This window comes from Hippopotamus amphibius, chromosome 5 (genome assembly GCF_030028045.1).
Source record: "Hippopotamus amphibius kiboko isolate mHipAmp2 chromosome 5, mHipAmp2.hap2, whole genome shotgun sequence".
Lineage (NCBI taxonomy): Eukaryota > Metazoa > Chordata > Mammalia > Artiodactyla > Hippopotamidae > Hippopotamus > Hippopotamus amphibius.
This window is the reverse complement of record NC_080190.1, coordinates 49,033,080-49,057,233: the sequence shown is the minus strand read 5'-3', so window position 1 is coordinate 49,057,233 and position 24,154 is coordinate 49,033,080. Positions and strand designations below refer to the sequence as shown.

The 24,154-nt window shown below is 36.5% G+C and overlaps 1 protein-coding gene across 2 annotated transcripts in view; it reads left to right on the top strand.

The window, feature by feature from the left end:
* The window catches only part of MARCHF8 (membrane associated ring-CH-type finger 8), a 116,970-nt gene that overhangs the window by 22,322 nt on the left and 70,494 nt on the right, over positions 1-24,154 (top strand). For both annotated transcript variants that reach the window (XM_057735092.1, XM_057735093.1), the window contains exon 2: positions 2,203-2,284. The gene's annotated coding sequence lies outside the window, so the exon portion shown is untranslated. The remainder of the gene's footprint in view (positions 1-2,202; positions 2,285-24,154) is intronic.

Here is a 24,154-nt window from a genome sequence, read left to right as displayed (position 1 = left end):
ATCCTTTACTAAGGCTCACCAGTTGTTATAAATTTACCCCATTAGCTTTATCACTCACTCTGTATGCGTATATATATAAATGCATTTTTTTATGATTCAAGTTAAAGTTGTGTATTTGCTAAGACCTGGGGCATTCTCTTATATGACATAGTAAAATTTAATACTTAACACAGTACTGTTATCTAATTCGTAGTTCATATTACATTTTCAACAGTTGTCCCTATAATGTCCTTTATTGCTCTTGTGTTTTCTCTGTCCAGTGTCCAATCCAGAATCACACTGAATTCGGTTCTCATGTTTCTTTAGTCTCTTAGTTTGGAATAGTTCTTCTACCTGTCTTTGTCTTTCTTGACATTGACATTTTTGAAGAGTATGGACCAGTTTTTTTTTTTTTCCCCCTAGAATGTCCCTCAATTCATGTTTGTCTGAACTTTCCTCATGGTTAGATTCAGGTTATACATTATAGACAGAATAACACAGAAGTGATTTTTATTGTGCTCAGTGCAAGACAGTTTGGAGCCACCTGATGTTTGTTCCAATATTGGTGATAATGTTGGACACTTGGTTAAGTTGCTATTTGCCAGATTTTTCTACTGCCAAGATACAAATTTTCCCTTTGAAGTTAATAAGTATTAACACTGTATAAATATCCTGTTTCTCATTGAACATTCACCCACCCCTTTTAGCATCCAGTGATGATTTTCCATCTCCATACTTCCTTCTCTGTTTATTAATTGGTGTTCTGTGGTAAAGAAGTGTTACACCCCCATTTATTTGTTTATTTGAATTATCCATAGATCTGTTCTTATCTAGTGTCCTATAATTCATTGCTCTAATTATTTGATAATTGTCCCAGACTTAGTGTGAATCCTTTCAAGCTGGCTCCTGTCTCCTTTTTATATGTCTCCATAATTCTTTGGACATCTTTTTGCTTTCTGGTGCAACAAAGTGTTCTGGGCTCATTTTGTGTGCCTGAGCCCTCAAATCAGCTTTTCTCCAGGGAACCTTGTTCCTGTTAGTGGGGAACAAGATCTGGGTGTATGGTGGGTGCAATTAGAGTGTCATTACTTCTACTCCCTTTCTGTGGACAGAGCTAGGATATGTGTGTGTGTGTGTAGACACATGCACATGCACACATATATCTGCATTTTTTACTTATATATATTAAAAAGTGTGATTTTGTATTGATACTCCAACACCAGGGGAATCATTCTGGTGTCCCTCCTTATGTTGAATATTGTCATATGCTTTTGCATCTTGTTTGCACACAGGGTGTAAAGATATTCTCCTATGTTTATTTCTAGGAGTTTCATAGTGTTGGCTTTTAGGTAAGAGGTACAAACTTTCAGTTACAAAATAAATGACTCACAGGTATGAAATATATAGTGTGGGGAATATAATCAATAATTATATAATATCTTTGTATGGTGACAGATGACAACTAGACTTATCATGGTGATCATTTTGAAATGTATAGAAATATTGAATCACTATGTTGTGTACCAGGAACCAGCAGAGGGTTGTAGGTCAATTATACTTCAAAAACAAGCAAACAAACTCAAAGAAAAAGAGATGAGATTTGCTGTTATTGGAGTTGGGGTGGGGGAAATTTGGATGAAGGTGGTTGAAAAGTACAAACACTGATATATAAAATAAATAAATACTAGCGATGTAATGTACAACATGATAAATACAGTTAATGCTGCTATACGTTATATACGAAAGTTGTTAAGGGAGTAAGTCCTAAGAGTTCTCATCACAGGGGAAAAAATATATTTTTCTATTTCTTTAATGTTGTTTCTGTGTGAGATGATGGATGCTCACTAAACTTACTGTGGTAATCATTTCATGATGTGTATAAGTCAAATCATTATGCTGTACACCTTACACTTGCACAGTGCTGTATGTCAATTGTATCTCAGTAAGAATGGAAGGAAAAACATTTCTGTGTGTACTGAACTAAAACTTTTGAAGTTTATTGTGTCATGAAAATTTGATACTTTGAAACTGGCTTGGAAAAACAACAAAAATAAAATTCAGAGCATGAAACTTGTTTTAAATTTTGAAATTAGAAGACTTTTATTTTTCAAAATAAATGCATCAAAAATTTTAAAAAAGATCTGTGATCTGTCTCAAATTATTTTTTGTTTATGATATCAGATAGGGGTTAACGTTTATCTTTTTTCTTATGTGGACATCCAGTTGCTCCAGCACTATCTGTTGAAAAGGATTTCCACTTCCTATTGAATTGCTTTCGTGCTTCTTTTGAAAATCAGTTGACCATGTAAGTATGAGTCTATTCCTGGACACTCTATTCTGATCTATTTGTCTGTTCTTAGGCCAGAACTATACTTTGATGATTACTGTGGCTTTATAATAAGTCTTGAAGTATAAGTCCTTCAACTTATTTTTTTAAATTGTTTAGGCTGTCTTAGATCCTTCTCATTTTCCTGTATGTTTTAGAATCAAATAGCTAATTTCTACAAAAACATCTGGTAGGAATATGAATGGAATTTTGATTTGGGCAGAATCAACATCTTTTAGTAGTGAATTTCCCAAATTACAGACAAGATGTATGTCTCCATGCACTTGGATATTTAATTTCTCTCAGCAGTGTTTTGTTGTTTTCAGTATATGAGACAAGCATGTCTGTCTCAGATTGTGCATAATTAATCTGCTCTTTGACATTAAGATAAATTTTTAAAATTTCATTTTTATTTTGTTGCTAGTATGTAGAAATACTTTTGGATTATGTAGAATGACCTTGCATCCTGCAGCTTTTGCTAAATTGACTTAGATTAATTTGGCTAAATTAGTCTGGGTAGATTTCCTAGAAATTTCTTTGTTAGTAGTTATGTACTCTGTGATAAGAAACAGTTTTATACCTTTCTTTCCAAATTTTTAGGCCTTATATTTGCTTTCCTTGCCACATTACAATGGCTAGGACCTTCTGTCTGTTGTTGAATAGAAGTTGTAAGAATGGGCATTCTTGCTTTGTTGCCAGTCAGGTGGGAAAGGCCTCAGGATTTCACTATTAAGTGTGTTATTTGCTGTTGGTTTATATGATTGAGGAAATTTCTATGTTTCTAGTGTGCTGAGGGTTTGTTTTTTTTTTGTTTTGTTTTTTTAACTCGAATTGGATGTTAATTTTTGTCAGCTGCTTTTGTTGCATCTGTTATGTTACATGACACTGAACATAACTTTCAGATGTTAATCCAACTTTATATTCCTGGGATAAATCCCACTTGATCATGATATATTACTTTTTTTAAAGTTACTGATTTTTCCTTTAGTTTGCCAAGGATGTTTTCATCTGGGTTCATGAACTATGTTCATGATTTGTAGTTTTTTTGTAATTTTTTTTTTTAAGATTTCGCTAATAGGTTTATGCATAGCATCTAAAATGAGTTGGGAATTGTTCTCTTCTTTATTGTCTAATAGAATTCACCAGTGAAACCATCTGAGCTTTGAGTCTTCTTTTTGCAGAAGGGTAGATTAACCATTTCAATTTGTTTAATAGATATATGGCTATTCAGATTTTTAAAATTTCAGCTTGTGTCAGTTGTGGAAAGTTGTGTTTCTCTTTTTGCATTCTCTTTACTTTAGACCTGTGTCTTTATATTCAAAGTGTATCTCTTGTAGGGTCTGATTGGGTCTTGGTTTTTTTGTTTTCTGTTTGTCTCCCCATTCTGACAATCTCTGCCTTTAAATTGGAATATTTAGTCCCTTTATATGTAATATATTGAATACTTACCAGTACACAGTTGATTCTCATTATTGGTTAATTCTGATCCCAAAGTCAGTACTCACAGTGCTCTTAGGGTTATTCACAGACATGCACAGAGAAGTGAAATTTTTGAGTCATCTAGTATGCAGGCTTCCAGCTGAGGCTGAACAAGTCATACTCCGCCTTCTTGTTTCATTTCTCATACTGTAAACATGTGTCCTTTCTGTGATCTATTCAGTGCCATGTTTTTCACATTTTTGTGTTTTTTTGTTGATGATTTCACTGTTTAAAATTACCCCTAAGCGTAGTGCTGAGGTGCTGTGTAGTGTTCCTAAGTAAAGAAGGCTGTAATGTGCCTTACAGAGAAAACAGACATGTTATTAGATAAGCTTCCTTTAGGCAGGCAGGAGTTAAAGTGCTGTTAGTCATGAATTCATTGTTAATGGATGGACAAAATATATTTGCTAAATAAGGTATCTTTAAATAGAAACAAACATAAAACAAGGTTAGGTATTGATGGTTGACTACAGTGTTATGACCAGAGGCTCCCAGGAACCTAATCCTGTATTTCCCCTAGGAGCAGTGGTTCTGTATTCACTAATTCCATGTTTGTGGCAACTTTATAGAACATAACTGTACACAATGAGTATTGACCGTAGTTGGGTTTAGATCTTTTTTTTTTCCTTTTACTCTTTTACTCCCTTACTCTATTGACTTTTTTAATGTTCCACTTAACTTTTTTTAGTGGTTGCATTTGCAATTGCAGCATGCATCCTAAACTTCCAGTCTGTCCTACACTTAGAGTTAATATTTTACCAATTCTTGTAAAAAAGAAGCACCTTGCAACAATATAATTCCATTCATATCATGTTCATTGTGCTATTGTTTTCATATATTTTACATAAACCTACATTGTAAGCCCCAATGTTACAGAAAATGAAAGAGAGTTCTTTGTTTACCCATATATTTTCCGTCTCTGGTACCCATCATTTCTTTTGTAGATTCTAGTTTTTATCAGGTGTCAGTTGCTGGGAAGGAATTTCCTTAGTTTTTGTTTATCTGGACATCTTCATTTTGCTTAATTTTTGGAGGATATTTTTGCTGCATATGGAATTCTTTCAGTATTATAGATGTCATTTTATTGTTTTTGGCTTCTTTTTTCTGATAGAAAGTGGTCATTCATACTGTTGTTACTGTTATTGTTGTCACTGTTATTATTTCTTTCTAGGTGCTTTCAAGATTTTTCTCTTTATTTTTGGTTTTCAGCAGTTTATGATGCTCAGGTGCAGTTCTGTTTATATTGATCCTACGTGGGGTTCACTGAGTTTCTTGGATTTATAAGTTAGTGTTTTTCATCAAATTTGGGAGATTTCTGGCTATTGTACCTTCAAATACTTTTTCTGCTCCAATTTCACTCTCTTCCCCATCCAATTATATATATGTTATACTGCTTGATATTATCTCACAGGTCTGTGAGAGTGTGTTCACTTTTCTCCAGGTTTTTTTCTCTCCTCCATTTTTTCAGCTTGGATAATTTATATTGGTCTGTTTCTAGTTCCCATTTTCATCATCTAGTCTGTGATTAAGATCATCCATTGAGTTTTCTTTCTTTTCAGTTCTAGGGTTTCCGTTTGGTTTTATTTCATAATTTTCATTTCTCAGTTGAGATTTCCATTCATTAAGACCATGTTTTCTCAACTTTCTCTGACTTACAGTGGGTAACAGCTGAAATAGTCCTATTTATTATTATTATTATTATACTTAGAGCTATTGCTATATTCTTTTGATTAATATTTAACATTTTTAATCCTTTTTTGTTCAGCTTTTTGTGTTATTATTCATTGTGTCTTATGTAAGCAGTATATAACTGGGACTGTTTATATTTTATAAAATAATCTTATAATCTGTTAATTGGCAATTTTAATTTATGTATATTATGGTTATTGATGTATTTGCAGTGATACATGTCATTTTACTTTGTACTTTCTGTTTGTACTTTTCTGTGCCCCTTTTTTCTCTTTTCTTGTTCGTTCTCTTTAAAAAAAATAAGGTCTTTGCAGTTATTTTTTTCTTATAATGCTTTCCCTCTGTATTCATTTGGGAGTTTTTTCATGTTTATTCTTGAGATACTACTGTAGACTTTGAGATAACAAAACTGAAAGTTATCAATATCTTAATTGCCCCCCAAGAAATAAAAATACTTAAAAATATTTTAACTCTAGTGACCTCTCCTCCCTCACTTAAATGTTTTGGTTTTTCAGATTTCTATTTTCTTCTGGTGTAAACCCACAAATAGTAAACTATTATTATTTTTAGCATGAGAATTGTTTGTTTACCTTTATTTACTTGCATGTTTACCAATACTTGTATATCATTCTTTCTGTCATCTTGGATCTCCTTTCTGAGATTTTTTTTTTTTTTTACTTTTTTCTTTTTTTTCTTTTCTGTGATACAGTTTTTCAGAGTGTCTTTATTGAAAGTATGCTGGTAATAAATTCTCTGTTATTTTTTATTCTTTATTTCATCTTCATTCTTGAAGTATAGTTTTGCTGGACATACAGTACTAGATGACAGCTACATTTTCTCTGTGTTTTGAAGATAATATTCTTCTGTCTTCTGGCTTTTGTTGTTACTGGTGAGAATTCTCTGGTCAAATCTAATTGTAATCTGTCCTTTCCTTTCTGGCTGTTTATTTATTTGTTTGTTTGTTTGTTTATTTTCTTGGCTGTGTTGGGTCTTCGTTGCTGCACACGGACTTTCTCTAGTTGCAGTGAGCGGGGGCTACTCTTCGTTGTGGTGCATGGGCTTCTTGTTGCGGTGGCCTCTCTTGTTGTAGAGCATGGGCTCTAGGCGTGTGGGCTTCAGTAGTTGCGGCACCAGGGCTCAATAGTTGTGGTGCACAGACTTAGTTGCTCCGCGGCATGTGGTGTCTTCTTGCGGCAGGGATTGAACCCATAGTCCCTGCATTGGCAGGCAGATTCTTACCCACTGTGCCACCAAGGAAGTCCTCTCTGGCTGTTTTAAAATCTTTTCTTTGGTTTTATTTTGCAGTTTACTCCTATGTGTCTAGGTATTTAGTTCTCTTTGTTTATACTAGTTGGTGTATATTGTGTTTCTTGAATCTTGATCCAAATTTTTCATCTATTTTTGAAAATTCTCAGCTCTTATCTCTTCAAATATTGTTTCTGTTGGTTATTTCTGATTGTCATTCTTAGAGATATATTTGCTCGTGTATTTGGTTAATTTTGATTGTGAGCTTTTTTTTTTCTTTTTTTCAGATTTATTCTATGAGAGTCCAAAGGACCTCAATTGAAGATATTTTCCTCATGAGTCCATTTGAATATGAATTCTGCCAGGAAGTAGGGTACACTTTTGTCCTGGATAACATTATCCGCTTTTCAGAGTATCAGTACTTAAGTACTCATTTCAGGTACATTTTATTCACCTGGCCTTGTGAGCGGAAAGGGGTTCTGATCATTTCTTGATTGATTTATCTGTTATCCTCCTGATTCTAACTTTACCTTCACCCCTTAGTCCTTCAGGAGCTATTCAATGTTGTCAATTACTCAGCCTTTTGGAGGAGTTCTACAGTGTCATTATCACCCATGCCACTCTCAGTTTTGTGACTAACAGCTGCCACTTCCTGTACTGCTAATTCCTTGAACTTGCATGGTTCTACAGAGTCTTTTTGAGAAGTGTCTTTAACTCTATTTACAGCTCCCTTGTTTTATGCAGTGTAGTGCATAATGACAGACACCATGTTCTCCGGGCCACATTCTGTTCTCATGCTCTGTGGCTTTCTTTGGGTTAATCTCAGACTCTTGCTTTAGAATGGATCATGCCACACCGCCTGCCCCCCCACCTTCTCGAAAGTTCCCAGACTTTTTTGTAAACTGGCCTTTAGCAGGACTGACCCTGCCCATAATCTCAGTCATGTGCAGAATCTCTCTTATCTTTCCTGGAGTGGTCCCAGTGCAAGCTCAGCTGGGAGTCATGCTTAGGAAGAATAATGTTGTATGTGAGTGATTTTCAAAAGTAGTGATTTACTCAGGGTTCGTCTTTCTAAAATAGAAACACCAAAGTTAGTTAAAACTATAGGAACAGGTAGAAAAGTATCAGTGATACTTTTTCTTATTTGTTAAACACTTATACTATGGTAAGTTATTGTTGCTAGATTTATAGCTGTCATTATTATTATTATATTATTATTATTTTGTAGGCCTGAATGGGCATATTTAACTAAAAGTCTGTTGAATGAGGCTTGGCACAGTGCTTTCCTAACTACCTGATCTAAGGCACCTGTTAGATTGGCACTGTGTACTTCCCAGCTGTCTCGCCATCATTATTATGGGGCAGCCAGAGGAGTGGTAAGCCTCTATTGAATGCAGCCACAAAAGGATTACTACCTCCATAGTTGGTGCTGCCTCGTTTGACTTCCTTTAGCTGTGGTCCTGCCTCCTCTGGGCCTTCCTCCCATTCAGAGTGACCGTGAAGCCACACTCCAGCCCTGTCCTCTGCACAGGGGTTTATATGGATCTTCTGTTCATAGTTGTACTTCTCACCTCTCCCATTTCCTTTAAGGACTATTTTTTTTCAATCTGTTATTACGCTAGTGATCCATTAGGTTTATTGTGAAAAGAATTATATGTTAAAAGCTGTTGTGGTAGCTAGAAACACATACAGGTTAAAATAGACAATGGGTAGAAAGTATTAAGAATAGGCATCCTTTTTTTTGCTATTGACTTATTTTTTTCTTCCAGTTTTATTGAGATATAATTGACATACGGCGCTGTATAAGTTTAAGGTGTATAGCAAGATGATTGACCTACATACATTATGAAATGACTACTATAATAAGTTTGGTGAATTTGTTGTATTTTTTATAATGGGTATAGAGTTTCAGTTTTGCAAATTGAAAATGCTCTGGAGATCTTTGCCCAGCAATGTGAATATATTTAACACTACTGAACTGTACATCTAAAAATGGCTAATTTGATAAATTTTGTTACATATTTTTTTACTATAATAAAAGAATGAGCATCTTTTGTGGAATATAGATTTAAAAGGTTAAGGGTAGGGTTTGAGATTTTTTTACCTTATTTGTTTGTACTTGGTTCTGTTTACTCATCCTTTACCACAAATTGAATCAACAAATTAGAGTTATCAGAGGGTTTACCATAGTAGAGGAGATGTATAGCAAACAGAATTTATTCACCTAATATTTATCGAGCACCTCCTATGTAGCAGGCTCTGTGTTTTTAGTTTATAATTCAGAGAAATAAGGGGTATGTGCCCCAGAGGAGAGACAGGTAAAAGAGTATAAGTATTGCCACTTATGCTGAAAGACCTGTAGCAGGGAAAAGTTTTGCGTACTATGAACATTTTATCAATACCTTAAAGCATAGAGATATACAGTCATTCATCAAATGTTCAAAACCTAATTATGGAAAATTTCAAATGTATACAAAAATAGAGGAATACTATGATGAACTACTGTTTGTCCATCCCCCAGCTGGCATCCACTCACAGCCTCTTTTGTTTCCTTATATTCCGTCTCCCACTGCATATTTCCAGCAAATTCCATGTATCATATAGTTTTATCTAAATATTTCAGTACTTTCATTGAAAGATAAGGGTTGTTTTCTTAGAATTGACCATAGAACTGCTATCACCCCAAAGTTGTCTCATACTGTTTTTTTTCAGTTGATTTGTTTGAATCAGGATCTGAACATGGTCTATCCATACATTACATTCAGTTGATGTGTGTTTTTAAAACTGTCTTTTAATCTGTAGCTTCCCCTTCTTATTTTCTTTGTTCTTGAGATGTATCTGCTGAATAAATCTTGTCGTTTGTCTTGTGGAACTGCCCATACTGTGATCTTTGTTGAATGCATCCCAGTGGTGTCATTTAACATGTTCATCCTCCTACCCAGCTGTTAGTTTTAGAGGTTTAATGTTTTTTTTTTTCAAGAATGTTTCATAGGCAGTAGTTTCCAACAGCATGTAATGGCTTGTTTTTTCTTTGTGATATTAGTGGACACTTACAATTTGCATAGATCTGTTATTTAATTGGGGTTTGCAAGATGTTGCTATTCTAATTTCATAATTCCCCCTTCATTTATTAGTTTTAGTGTACTTCCTTAGAGGAGTTTCTCTTTATGAGTTACTTGGTTACCTGAAGGTAACCATAGAGTGAAAATAGGTTAAATGAATGATTCTTTTCCTTTGTTTATAACTCTTGGAGGGCCCTTAATATTGCCAAAGATGGCCAATGATTTTTTCTTTATTTTTAAAAACATCATTATGAACACATGAATTTTACGTATTTGATTATTCTTTAATGGTCAAGTTGTTTTCATGGATGATCAAATTGTCCCTTCTTTGGCTAGCGAGGGCACCTTTAGGTTGCCTCCTGGGTCCTTGACATCATGCCTGGGATGGCTTCTTGCTTTCTGGTGTGACAAGATATCCATGCTCAGCTTGTGTATTTCCAGCTGTGGCTCTGGAATCAGCCCTTTCTTCAGTGAGCTGCGGTTCCTTTTAATGGAAAGTTGTATTTAGAGACCACAGGCTGGACACCAGAGGTCAGTTGTTGCTCTGAGTCTTTTTCAGTGGACAGAGCTATGAAGTAAGTTGTGGTTTTTAAAAGATAATAGTTCATGAGTTTCATACTGATTTTTAAAAGCTAAATTTAGAAATAGAGGATTCTGCTGAATTTATTTGATTTCATATTTGCTGAAAATCTTGGTCCATAACATTATAGATATCATTACATATTTATCAGTATTATACTAACAATATGAGTACTGAAAATGCTTTAAGAATTAAAAAACATTTTCTCCCATTTTTATTTTTAGGATAGTTTCTGCTAGGAATGTACAGTGAAATTATATTTTAAATTATTTGAAATAATTCCTTTTTGCTTGGTTACACCAGCAATTCAATAAATATTTAGGTTTGTGTTGTTCACTTTTGAATTTTAGGGATTAAAAACCTTTTTGATTTTGTTGTTGTTAATAAGTATGGAAAACATGTACATGGTCCCAGAGCCAAGTCTGCAGAACAAGGCAGAATCAAACAGTCTAGCTTTGATCCTTGCCCCCTCATTTCTATTCCTCTCTCTCCCACATTCCATTTAAAATATATAAGCAAGTGTGTGTGTATGAATGTACATAGGTACATATTTGTTTCTGCCTCCCAACACCATCTTAGATGGATGGTGGCACACTATATAATTTTCTTTCCTTGCATTTTACTCTTCTTGTTGTTTCCTGGAGATCACTCGATTCAAGTATATAGACATTCTTTATGCCTTTTTGCAGCTATATCATATTCCATTGTGTGAATGTGCTGTAATTTATTCAGCCAGACCCATGTTAATAGACATTTTGGTTGTCTTTAGTCTCTTGCTATTACGAATTAGTACTGTATTTAATACCTGGTACGTATGTGTGTTTTTTTTTTTTTTAATTTTGTGACCCTATAGGGGGATTTCAATTTTAAGTAGAATAACTTGCATTCGGGAAGCATTCAGATGCGAAATTACTGCTACTGATGTATTATTCTGCTAGGAGTGGGGAATTCAGGAGACCAGTCTTTTGACCAAGGTTTGGAGTCTTTTCTTTCAGTATGGGTCCACTGATTGGAGTTCTGGATCATTGTTCTCTTATTAACTATATCCATACAGTAACTTCTATATTTTCTAGTTTCAATTTCTTTAAAGTAGATTGAGACTTCAGAAACTTTTTTTCCCCTCAGATCTTTACTGGAGTATAATTGTTTTACAGTGTTGTGCAGTTTCTGCTGTACAACAAAGTGAATCAGCTGTATTTACACATATATCCCATATCCCCTCCCTCTTGAGCCTCCCTCCCCTCCTCCCTATCCCACCCCTCTAGGCCATCACCAATCATCGAGTTGATCTGTCTATATTAGGCAGAAAGCAATCCAAGCACAGAATTATAGTCCTTTGGAGTGTTTTTTCCTGATCTTTTGTAATTGTTTTACTTATAACCAATTTGTCAAAAATTTTTAAGGAAAATAATGTCTTTATAGATAATTTCCAAAGTATTCAACTAATTATTTTATGGAAATAGTAACTTCTTATTTTTTGTAGCCACATTTTTACTCATTTGTGATTAGTTTACATGGTGTTAAATTAAATTATACAATTGCAATAACATATACAACCGACATAAACAGGTTTGGGTATGTTAAAAGAAAATTTTCCAAAGACAAGTTGCTGATCTATTAGGCTCTCATTCAGTGATTCACAAATTGGGCAGCATCCCGTCTAGCAGTTAGAAAGGAGCTCTGGTGAACTGTATGAAGTGAGAGATTTTTATAGACCAAAGTGAGCAGAAACAAGGAAGTCATACTAGGCATTTGCTGATTGGTTAAAGCAGGCTACTTTCCTTATGTGGAGCAAAGGCAAGCCTTGGAGCCAGGTAAGGTAACTTGTGTTGAGCAGGCAATGCTGATTGGTTGACCTAGGCCTTCCTTTTATGGGAGAGTCAAGCGCAGAAACTTAGTTCTAAGTTTTGGATTCTTGGCATGGGGTTTAGCATGAGCGACTCCATCTTGGGGCCTAATCTGCTTACTTTATCAGGTATAAACAGATTTTTGATACGCTCATAATTCAGCTGGTGGGAGCAGACATGTACATAGCGCAGGGAGTTGCTTACTAAATGTGAGCATTCTGTATGTTCTGAGCATTAGCTACTGTATTTTAGGAAGGGAATGGATAGCGTCAGTCCTCTTCTAAAATTTCTCAGTTCCCTGTAGGGGCCTGGTACTTAAAGGTGCTCAGAAAATGTTCGATGAGCTGTTTCAGTGTTTGGGTCATGCTAGTTTTCTTATCCCTATGAAAATACATGCTCGTCCGTTTGTTTGATTCAGATATTTCATGTGTCTTCCCAAAGAGTAGGGATTTATAATGAGGTAAAAATCTCTGAGAAGTGATAACTGAGTTTAAAAACAAATAGCGGAATGGATACAGAAGATGTGGCATATATATACAATGGAATATTACTCAGCTATAAAAAGGGATGAGATGGAGCTATATGTAATGAGGTGGATAGAACTACAATCTGTCATACAGAGTGAAGTAAGTCAGAAAGAGAAGGACAAATATTGTATGCTAACTCACATATACGGAATCTAAAAATGGTACTGATGAACTCAGTGACAAGAACAAGGATGCAGATACAGAGAATGGACTGGAGAACTCGGGGTATGGGAGGGGGCGGGGGGTGAAGAGGAAACTGAGACGAAGCGAGAGAGTAGCACAGACATATATATACTACCAACTGTAAAATAGTCAGTGGGAAGTTGTTGTATAACAAAGGGAGTCCAACTCGAGGATGGAAGATGCCTTAGAGAACTGGGGCAGGGAGGGTGGGGGGGACTCGCGGGGGGGGGGGAGTCAAGGAAGGGAGGGAATACGGGGATATGTGTATAAAAACAGATGATTGAACCTGGTGTACCCCCCCCAAAAAAAAAATTAGGTCTTGGGTTACTATTTTGATGATTGACTGAAACATTTTTCTAATTATAGTTTTTTTCACTGGAAAGTGCTATCTACAGGGAGAAAACTAAAAAGAATGGGTTTAAGGATCCTAGAGCAAGCAGTAAACCCAAGATTTTTACATTCACCACCTGTGTGCAAATTAATATAATATTAAAATTCCCAGTTATTAATACACTTTAACCACCTTTAAGATTTATCCAGAGGAAAATGGGGCCAATGTTGCTTTTCTTTCTTTCAACTTATGCATTGTTATGCATTACCATGCAAATCACAGTAGTTGAGGCAGAAAGGTTAGAAAACTGGAAGGATTCAAGGTTTAGTCATAAAGAAACACCAGTTAACATTTCAGAAATATTTCACCCCTGCTCTATATAGAACTCTTTAGGGAATACTAAAGAAATATATGATGATCCAGAACACTGTAGGGAGTGCTAAAGAAATATGTAATGGTCCAGAGAGAATTCAGCCTTTTAAGTAGGCCAAACTTTCCACACTGTAGGGAATAATCTATAACTAGATAGCATTTTGTGTTAGGGTTCTCCAAAGAAACAGAACCAATAGTATATACATAGATAGATGGATAGAGAGAGACTTTTATTGATCGATTTTCAGAAATTGGCTCATGCGATTGTAGAGCCTACCAAGCCCAAAACCTTCAGGGTAGGCTGGCAGGCTGGAGACTCAGAGAAGAGTTGAATCTGGAGTTTGAGACCCCAGGTGTGCTGGCAGAATTCTGTCTTCTTCCAGGGTAGGTCAGGTTTTTTTGTTGTTGTTTGTTTGTTTCGTTAAGGCCTTCAAATGATTAGGTGAGGCCTATCCATGTTATGGAGGGTAGTCTCCTTTATACAAAGTCTGCTGATTTAAATGTTAATCATATCTAAAAATATACCTTTACAGAAATGTCTAGAATAATGTTTGACCAAATATCTGGGTACTGTGGCCTATTCAAGTTGACACATAAAATTAGCCATCACGTATATTGAAGGACCGTTTTGTGTATAATTAAATGTCAAACTGTAAAGAATATTGAGTACATGTTGTGAGAGGTAAGATGGGGTGGGGGAGCTTGTTTTGATGTTTCTTTGCTCATAGAGGAGATGAGCTTTGAGATGTGCTCGGAAGACCAGGGAGTTTTTGGCCTGGTGTGCAGAGTGTGAACAGCATCCCAAGAGGGTGGATCAGAATGAACAAAGGTAGAGTTGACCGTGGCATGGGCAGGGGTCTTTGGGAAGATTTGTCCTGGTTGGACAAATACTTCTCTGATGGTGAGGCAAGCCCTACTCTGGTTTCTCTACTTTACTGCATTAAGTAGCGAAGATACTTACTCCAGCCTGAGATGACAGCTGGCTGGTGCAGGGCCGTCTGTATCACCAACATTATATGCTACCTTATATAGTGTGATGTGATAAGAATTACTTTTGCAGGAAGCATTTCAAATGAAATATAGCTGCCTTCGATTTTTCTGTTACAAAATGTGGCCAGAATTCTTTCTTCTGTCAGTTTAATGAATTTGCTTCAAATGATCTATATGTTTGTGAAGAAACATGAGATCTTCCAATGATGTGAATTGCTGCCAGTAGTAATTCTAGTCTTCAAGCCTTGAAATATTTTTGGATCCATTATTTTGAAGTAGAAATAGAGCCCAGTAACTCTCCACCACCCCCCCCACACACATTACAATAAACTAAAGAACATAATTTTTAGATGTAATAGGTGTAAAAACACTTTATAATAAAAAATTCTACCAATAAAAATAATTATCATCAGAGAAAAAAGTAGCAAAAACAATGTATGGTAAATTGGTACACAGTAGCCCCTAATGAATCACCTCCCCATACCTCTGCCCCTTTGCAATGTGGGTCTGCTTGTTTCTCCCATCAAGTGCTAGAGTCTGTTTCCACACCCTTGGTACTTGGCTTTGCCATGTGGCTTGAACTGGCCAAAGGGGCATCAGCAGACGTGATACAGGTGGAAGCACAATGTGCAGTAGGCCAGCTTTCTCAGCACACTGCTGCCATTATGTTGAAGAAGGCTGTGAGGAGCACCGCATGGAAAGGGAGGCCCAGCTTTCCTCACTGAGTCCAGTCCCCAGCTGACCTGGGCCCAATTCAGCAGCACAAGTAAGTTAGGTAAGAGCAGCAGAAGAGCTGCCCGGTCAACCCATGGAATTGTTAGAAATAAGAAATTGTTGCTTGTTTAAGCAACTGAGTTTGGGGTAATTTGTTACCCAGTAAAGGCAAACAGAAACATCCTGTGACTAATGGCAGGAATTTATCCCAGTAATTCTAACTCTGGTTTCACTACTGAACTCTCAAGGAGCCCACAGTCCAGTGACGGAGGCAGAAATATAAGCAGGGCCCGCCATTATGGTGTGGTGGATGCCCAGGAGGGGCTCTGGGCTGTTGCAGTCTTGACTTTCCCTCCATCCCCCTTCCCTCATCTGTAAGGATCAGAGTTTTCTCTACAGGACAAGCATTAAAGGGCACTTGGAGGAACTAGATGAAGTAGACTAGTTCTGTACTTCATTGAAGGTATTGTCCATCTCTTAAGTCCATCAGACTCACACTTCCTTTTCTCAGAATTGAAATGCTGAAAGAACCCCAACAAATCTCTTTTCCTTTTGTTAACTACTAGTATTTTCAGTATTATTGTACTTGTCTGGGAGAATGCTAGGTTCAGAATTTCCTTAACGTTCCTCAGGTTCCTCCTTAACTTTCCTCAGGTTCAGAATTTTATGGAAAATTGAGACATTATAGTCCGGGCCCTTTTCCTTGTAATCACCCCTGGTTCACCTGATTCATACACATAGTGGAGTGGTTCTGCTGAGGTCTCCCTGAGTCACTGGAGAAGTCACAGATGGCACACACTGTCTGGAGCTGAGTCCCGCCTGCCCCCCAATTATCTTCTTACTCGCCATCAGCCTTGGCCCACCCCTCGCTTACTCTGCTCCTGGAGATTCTCAGTTGCTCATAGCGGGCTTTAGTCGGCAGCACTCTCCTCTCTCCTGGCCAAGTGCTTGCATTTGGCTTAGGACTTCCAGCACCAGGCTCCCTGAGTTTTCCTTAGTGGCCCATTCTCCTCCCACTGGGCAGCATTGTTGGACATACCTGGAGTCCACTCTGTCTCTCTTCTTGGCTCCAGCCTTTGAGGTTGCATGTTAGAAGATTACCTTGAATAATCTACTGGAGTAGTTTAAAGGTGCAGCTTTAGTATTATATAGTTATAATAGTTTAAGGTTATGTTATTTTTTTTTTCTTTTTTTCTTTTTTTAAAATTTTATTTATTTATTATTTTTTGGGGGGTACACCAAGTTCAATCATCTGTTTTTATACACATATCCCCATATTCCCTCCCTTCCTTGACTCCCCCCACCTCGAGTCCCCCCCACCCTCCCCGCCCCAGTCCTCTAAGGCATCTTCCATCCTCAAGTTGGACTCCCTTTGTTATACAACAACTTCCCACTGACAATCTATTTTACAGTTGGTAGTATATATATGTCTGTGCTACTCTCTCAAAGGTTATGTTATATATGTAATATATTTATAACATATAATAGTTTAAGAATATGAACTATAATTTTAAAATGCATTATTTTTCCATGGCTTGTGATATAAATTTGCAAGTCCACTCAAAATGATAAAGATTTGTTATAAATTGGACTCAGCTATTTCAGGCACATCTTACTGCCTTGAAATATCTAAAATTATTTTTATCATATTTTTAGCAAGTATACCCATTGCTTTGGTCAAATATCCCTCCATGTAGACAAATTGCAGCAAAAAGCATGTTACTATTTAATACTTCAAATGTGGATTCCATGTTGTTATTTGTATCCATGGTGATTATAATAACTCTTCTTTACCATAACAAAGCCAGCAAGCACCACACCAGGATTTATCTTTTCCTTTCCAACAGCTGTGCTACAGTGAGATGAAAAAGAAAAAAACCTACATATTTTAGGTTCACCTTGTAAGTCGCCACAGGTACTACATTTAGTGAAACATGGCTAACAGACCTTGGGCAGGTTGCTTCACTTCTCTAAGCCATGTGTGAATTGGAGATAAGACAGTTTCTTTACCCCCTGGCACTGCTGTGAGAATCCAATGAGATAAGGCATGTGAAACACTTATGATTTGCTGGTGCTTTCAACTGGTGTGTTTTTCCTCCAGCATTACTATTCAAAGGTGGTATTTCTGTACTTCTCAGGTTCTCTTGCATTATCATTTTTAGACTGTTTATACTTTGGATTTCATTTTATAATTATCCTCAGCATTGCTTATTAGTTATTTGTAATGTAACGTTGATATTACTCTTTATTACCGCTAGTCATACCCTGAAGTATTCTGGGGGATTTTAAAACTAACAAAATCTTCTTTTTTTGTTTCTGAGTAAACTTTGTTTAGTCTGTGGGATGTGTTTGTGTATTTTATGATTTTTTTCTTCACTTTTGGTAATTGCATGCATATTTTCTGGTAATTACTGCTTTATTCTGTTGCATTTAAATTTTTCAATTCATTTAGCTATTTTAAAAATAAGCTTATTGTTCTTGAAGCTCATAGTGTTAACAGGCCGAGTCAAACAAAGCTTTGTCTCAGATTGCTTTTTAGTGGGTGGCATATGGAGACCTTGTGGTATTACTCTACCATCTTCCCTAAAATTCTCAGAATTCTGAACTTTAATTTTGGTCTTAATTTCAGTAGAGTGGGAGTAGGGTAATCTTGATACCTTAAGGTTTGTGCCTTGCTACCTATTGGTCTAGTGAGGGCAAGACAGTGGCCAGATGTGCGTTGCTTTTGAGAGAGCTTTCTTCACTGGTTGAGTGAAGGGAATAGGCTTTGAGGTGATACTGTTAGTGTGATAGCATGTTTTATAACCTTTTTTGACTCTGTAGATAATGTCTTTAGTAACTTACTACATATTCGTTGGATTTTTGACTCAAAAGATTGAAATTGCTTGCCTGTAACTTATGAAACTTAGGTTTTCCTTTGTCTTGAAAGAGCTATTATCAGCAATTCTTAACAACTTTTAATTGTGCCCTTTAGAATTACTCTTAAAAATACTTGGATCGCATTTTGAATTACATTATAATTTTGGACTTAGTCTGATGTGGTCAATCTGCTCCAGATATTTAAAGATCAGTTGTTTTTCCCCAATTGAGATGAATTGTACTGGGACGAAAAATACTGAATTTTTGTTTGTGTTGTCTAAATTTCCACTATACTATTGATCAGCATTTGAGACAGTGAACAGTATTGGCTATAGTTTGAGTTACAAATAAAATTCCCAGCTAGTTCTGGCTCCTGTCTGAGAAAGGTTGATTCAGTCAGTGTTTACTGAATGGATTTTATGTGATAGCATTGGGCTAGAGAGCGCCAATACAAGGGTGAGCAGAATGAGACAGGATCTCTGCCTTTAGGGAGCTTACAGCCCAGTAAGGGAGAACCTCATTAATTAAAGAATTCAATACATGTAAAATTCCAATTGTGATAGTTGTTAATGAAGTAGAGGTTCTTCATTGATACTATAAAGACCGATAAATGTGGGGTTTCCTGAGGGTGGTCAGAGGTTAATTAGATCATGAGGGGCAGAAAGAGCATTGTAGGCAGGGAACGGCATATACAAAGGCCCTGTGGTAGAAGGAGCTGCAGTGTCTTAGAGGACTGAAAGAAGGCCACTGTTGCTGAACTGTATTGTGAGAGGGTGGTACAAAATGGGATTGGACACATAAATAGGGGTCAAACCACATAGGGCCTTGTAGGCTGTGTAATATGAGCATCTTGAGGAATAATTTAGATGTGGTATAATTCACCCATTTTAAGTATGCACCCAATGAGGTTAGTAAATTTAGAGTTGTGCATCCACTTGATTGTCCCCAAAAGTTCCCTCGTGCATATTTTCAGTTATGCCTACTCCTGCTGCAACCCACTGATGTGCTTTCTGTCCCTATGAATTTGCCTTTTCAAGAAACAGCATAAAAATATAATCATACAGTTTTTAATCTTTTGTGTCTGACTTCTTTCACTTTGCAAAATGTTTTTGAGGTTCATCTATGTTGTAACATTTATCATTGGTTTGTTCCTTTTAATTGCTGAATAGTATTCCATTGTGTGGAGATGCCACATTTTGTCCATATGTCCGTTGATTGATCTGAAATGTTTCTAGTTTTCGGCTGTTATGAATAGTGCTGCTGTGAACATTCTTATACAGTATGTCCACAGGGGACATATGTCTTTATGTCTCTTGAGTCAGTTCCCAGGAGTGGAATTGCTGGGTTGTATGATAATTTTATATTTGACTTATTAAGAAACTACCAAACTGTTTTCCAGGGTTTCTATACCATTTCACATTCTCAAGGGCAGTATATGAGGACTCCAGTTTCTCCACATCCTACAGCTGATATTGACTGTCTTTTTGATTATAGCTCTTCTAAGGGGCATATAGTATTATCTCATTGTGGTTTTAATTTGGAGACCATTTCATTAGCTTACTAGCTATTCATTTATCTTCTTTGGTGAAATGGCTATTAAAAATTTTGCCCATCTTTTTTTTTTCTTTTCATATTGTTTATATGAGCTTTTTTTTTAAGCTCTTTATTGGAGCATAATTGCTTTACACTGTTGTCCCAGTTTCTGCTGTACAACAATGTGAATCAGCTGTATTTATACATATATCCCATATCCCCTTCCTCCCATGACTCCTTCCCACCCTCCCTGTCTCACCCCCCTCCCCTCTAAGTCATCACCAATCATCGAGTTGATCTCCCCTGTTATGGAGCAGCTTCCCACTAGCAGTTTTACATTTGGTGGTGTATATATGTCAGTGCTACTCTCTCACTTCGTCCCAGCTTCCCCTTTGCCGCCCCCCCCCACCCCCCCGCCGGCCCCCGTGTCCTCAGGTCTGTTCTCTGCATCTGCATCTTTATTCTTGCCCTGCCACTGGGTTCATCAGTACCATTTTCTTAGATTCCATATATGTGCGTTAGCATATGGTATTTGTTTTTCTCTTTCTGGCTTACTTCACTCTGTATGACAGACTCTGGGTCCATCCACCTCACTACAAATAACTCAATTGCATTCCTTTTTATGGCTGAGTAATATTCCATTGTATATATGTGCCACCTCTTCTTTATCCATTCATCTGTTGATGTTGGCCCATCTTTAAATTGGGTTATTTGTCTTCTTGAGTTGTAGGAGTTCTTTAGATATTCTGGATACAAGTTTTTTTTATCAGATAGCTGATTGTCACATTTTTTTCCCCCAGTGCATCTTTTGTTTTCTTTCTTTCTTTTTTTTTGGATAGATAAGAAGTGGATTTATTTAGAGAGAAACACACTACACAGACAGAAGGTGAGAGTGGCATCTTTTATTTTCTTAATGGTGTCTTTTAAAGGTGAGAAGGTGAGAGCGGCATCTTTTATTTTCTTAATGGTGTCTTTTAAAGCACAAAAGTCTTAAATGTAATCAGGTCTGATTTATCAGTATTTTCTTTTTGAGTAAAATGCACAAAGGTGGTCATTGAAGCCAAAGGTATGAATTAGTTAACTCGGGAAAAGGGAACATAGAATGAGAAGGGGAGAGGGTAAATTGGAGCTTTGAGGAATCCTAATATTTACTGTTGTGTGAATGAGTAAATATTTCAGGTCAAATAACGTGGGCCCAGAAACTGTCCTTTAGGCTTAACAGCCATGGAAAGTGCCGTTAACCTTACTGTACTGAAGCCAGATTGCAATGAGATGAAACATGCATGGGAGGTAAAGAAATGTCGGAGAGCTCTAGTGTATAAAAGAAGAGCTCTGTCTTGCTCTAGAAAAGCAGGATAGATGGGAAAATCCCAGGAATGAATGATGAAGCAAATGAAGTTTTCTTCCTTCTTTTTTCTTCTCTTTCTTTTTAAAATCTTTGATGAGAGAGGGAGATTCCTTATTCAGCACCTAAATAGTGACCCAGGTATAATGCCACATTTGGAAAATATGTGGTGTAGGTATTGCTCCATTTAAGGTCACATGAGTCTCCTGCCTATTTTCTCTTTATACTTTCTCTCCATTTATTTCTTCAGAATATTTTCAAAATGAAAAAAATAAGAAATGCATATAGCTTTTTGAAAAATGAAATGGAGGCCCAAACTCTCATCCAAAACTCTTAGGTCTGAAATATTTTAACTTCAGAAATTTTCAGATTTTAGAAAGGTAATCAATACATAGTATATATTAGTGAGTACTCTTATTGGAGTAATACCCGTAAAACACATGAATATTTCTTCATTGAAGTATAATATTTACAGTGAGTTGCATAAGTAGAGATTATAAATAGCTTCCTATTAGTGCAGGTCAAGTTTTGGCCCCCAGAGAGTTTGTATAAGATTAGGTCTCCCTGTTAAATTAAGTAAAGAAGAGCTAGGGTTTCGTTTTGCTTTGTTGTGGTATTTTTCTGAATTTTAGAACTGTGGATAGGAGATGGTAGTACCCAGATGAAAAACAGTAGTCCTTTGCTCCACTCCTCCACACTCCTGCCCTGCTCCACAGAGGCAGCTGTGTATATGCCATAGTTGTATCTTCTGATTGTTGCCCCCATACTTTCAAATGATATGCTTATACTATTTCTTGACTTATAAATAGTAGACATTATCTCTTGATTTCCTTTTTTACTCCATCTCTCTTCTCTCCATCCTCCGGATTTGGTTATGTCACGATGTTGTTTATATCATTAAAATGTTTACACCATTATCAGTATTAAAATATTGTTCATTTTAGAGCCAAATGAATATTCTACTGTAGTTTTGTTGTTATTACTTTATTTTTTCACTTGTATGATCATTAATATACTTATCCTTAATTCTTTTAAGGTGTCCGTGATATTACCCATCACTCCATCTTCCCTGTTGAGATTTCTTTTCTTCTGGAGACCTGCCCCTGAAAGTATTCTATATGTCTGCTTCACTCTCTACCAGTAGTCTCTAGGCCTGCTGTGCAGCTACAATCCTGGAACTTGCACTTTGTGCCTCTCCTAAGTTGTAATAACTGTTTTGTGCATTCTGTGTTTTCTCTTCCTTGATTTAGTCCTTTATTTTGATAGAGTACATCTTCCAGGAGTTTCCTTTAAAAGAGTGCATAGGAAATTTATTTTCTGGCTGTACATCTAGGAGGATGTTGATTGACTTGTTTAAAAGGATTTTTTAAAACTGTAGAAAGTTATCTTTATTTCCCCTAGGTTTTTTCTTTTTGTATGTATGTGTGTGTGTGTTTTCATTTGGAGCTCTTCTCCTGAGTTTGATCAGTAAATGAGAAAGGCCAAGAACAGTTTGTGGAATGGGGGAGCAGAGGTTGGTTTGCATTGAACTGAGCTGCAGAAGCAAGAAAGTGAAGAGCATTGTAGATGCAACTTTGAAAGTTTGGATATAGAGGGAAAGAGAATAGGAACATCGAAAGCATTTTTACTTTTGTTTTGAAAGATGGGAGAACCATGAAGCACTTTGAAATTCTGTATCAGTGTGGACTTTTATAATTTTTTACAGCATCTAGTGAGATAAACTACCTATTCTGTGCATTTTTCTTGCAAAATGGATTCTGTTACTTTGTTGATATGAAGGAGCCTTCATAAAGGATGGAATGAAAAGATGGGATAGGAGGGTGGCTGATAGAGTGAGGCCCCTGAATAGCGAGGTGAGGAGGATGGCAAAGAGCCCAGGTACACTCCCAGAGTTGGGGCCACCTCTTCCTTTGGCTGGACAATATAATTTATTTAATTCGTGAAAGGGTTGGGGGCGTTGGGCAAGTTTATATGATTGGTGGCAGGAAATTGAGGGACTTTTACAATAAATATCATTTAAACAGCGAAAGTGCCTGATCTCATGGTCAGATCCACAGGGGCTTCCTTCACATAAGGAAATCTGTTGTTAAGAGAGAACAGTCTATTCTCCTCTGGTGGAAAGGCTTTCACTATTTTGGAACAAGAGGTTTCTTTTATAACCATGATTAAAAGAAAAAAACATTTACTAATAGCCCATGTTTATTATTCTTTTCTGTGTTCTGTAAAAGATGATGATGGTTCCTGCTGCAGATTTGTTTTTGCCATAGCAACAGGGACAAACACACACTGGAAAAAAAGCAGTGTAAGCAACAGATAGTCTTCTTGGCGCTGGGCAGATGCTCAGATTTATTGACGGTGGACAAGTACTTACCTCCCCTTGTCTGCCATGTTATAACGCTGTATTCCTAGCACTGCATGTTCCGAGCCTCCATTTCTAGATGTGTAAACGCCATCCCATTGCAGTTGCATTTTGTGGAAGTATGCAAATTGGAAATAGTGTGACATGGAAATACTAATAAAGGCTTACTATGCATAAAATATGAAATAATGAAGTCTCCAAAATCAGTAACTTTGGAATGAAAGTCAGATGTAATAAAATACCACGAAGAAAGGCAAACTATCCCATGATACACTGTGCTGTTTTTTAAGGAAAAACACTCTGCAAAAATATTAGAGGAATTGCTGAAAAAATTTAAAAGGAGCATGAAACAAACACTACAGTGGTTGAAAACATCGGTGTCCTGAGAATGCATCCTCCTACTTTATTCCTTTGGGAAAATTAGGCTTGATTTTGCTGAGGCCTTCAGAAATGTATTCTTCACAGAAAATGAGCCCTTTTATGGTTGTATATATTTATCGATATATAAAAGTACTATATTGTTACTAAAAGTTTAGAAAATAGAGAAATGAAAAGTCATTTGTATTGGCACAGCATTAAACTGCTGTTAGCATTTTTTTTATGAGTTTCTCTCCTAGTATCTAACTATATATTAAATAATGGCAGCGGTAATATGCTTATTTTGCTTTTTAATTTAAAGAAAATGTCTCTAAGAGTTTTGCTGTGTGAATATAATGTTAAGTTTTGGTTGAGAT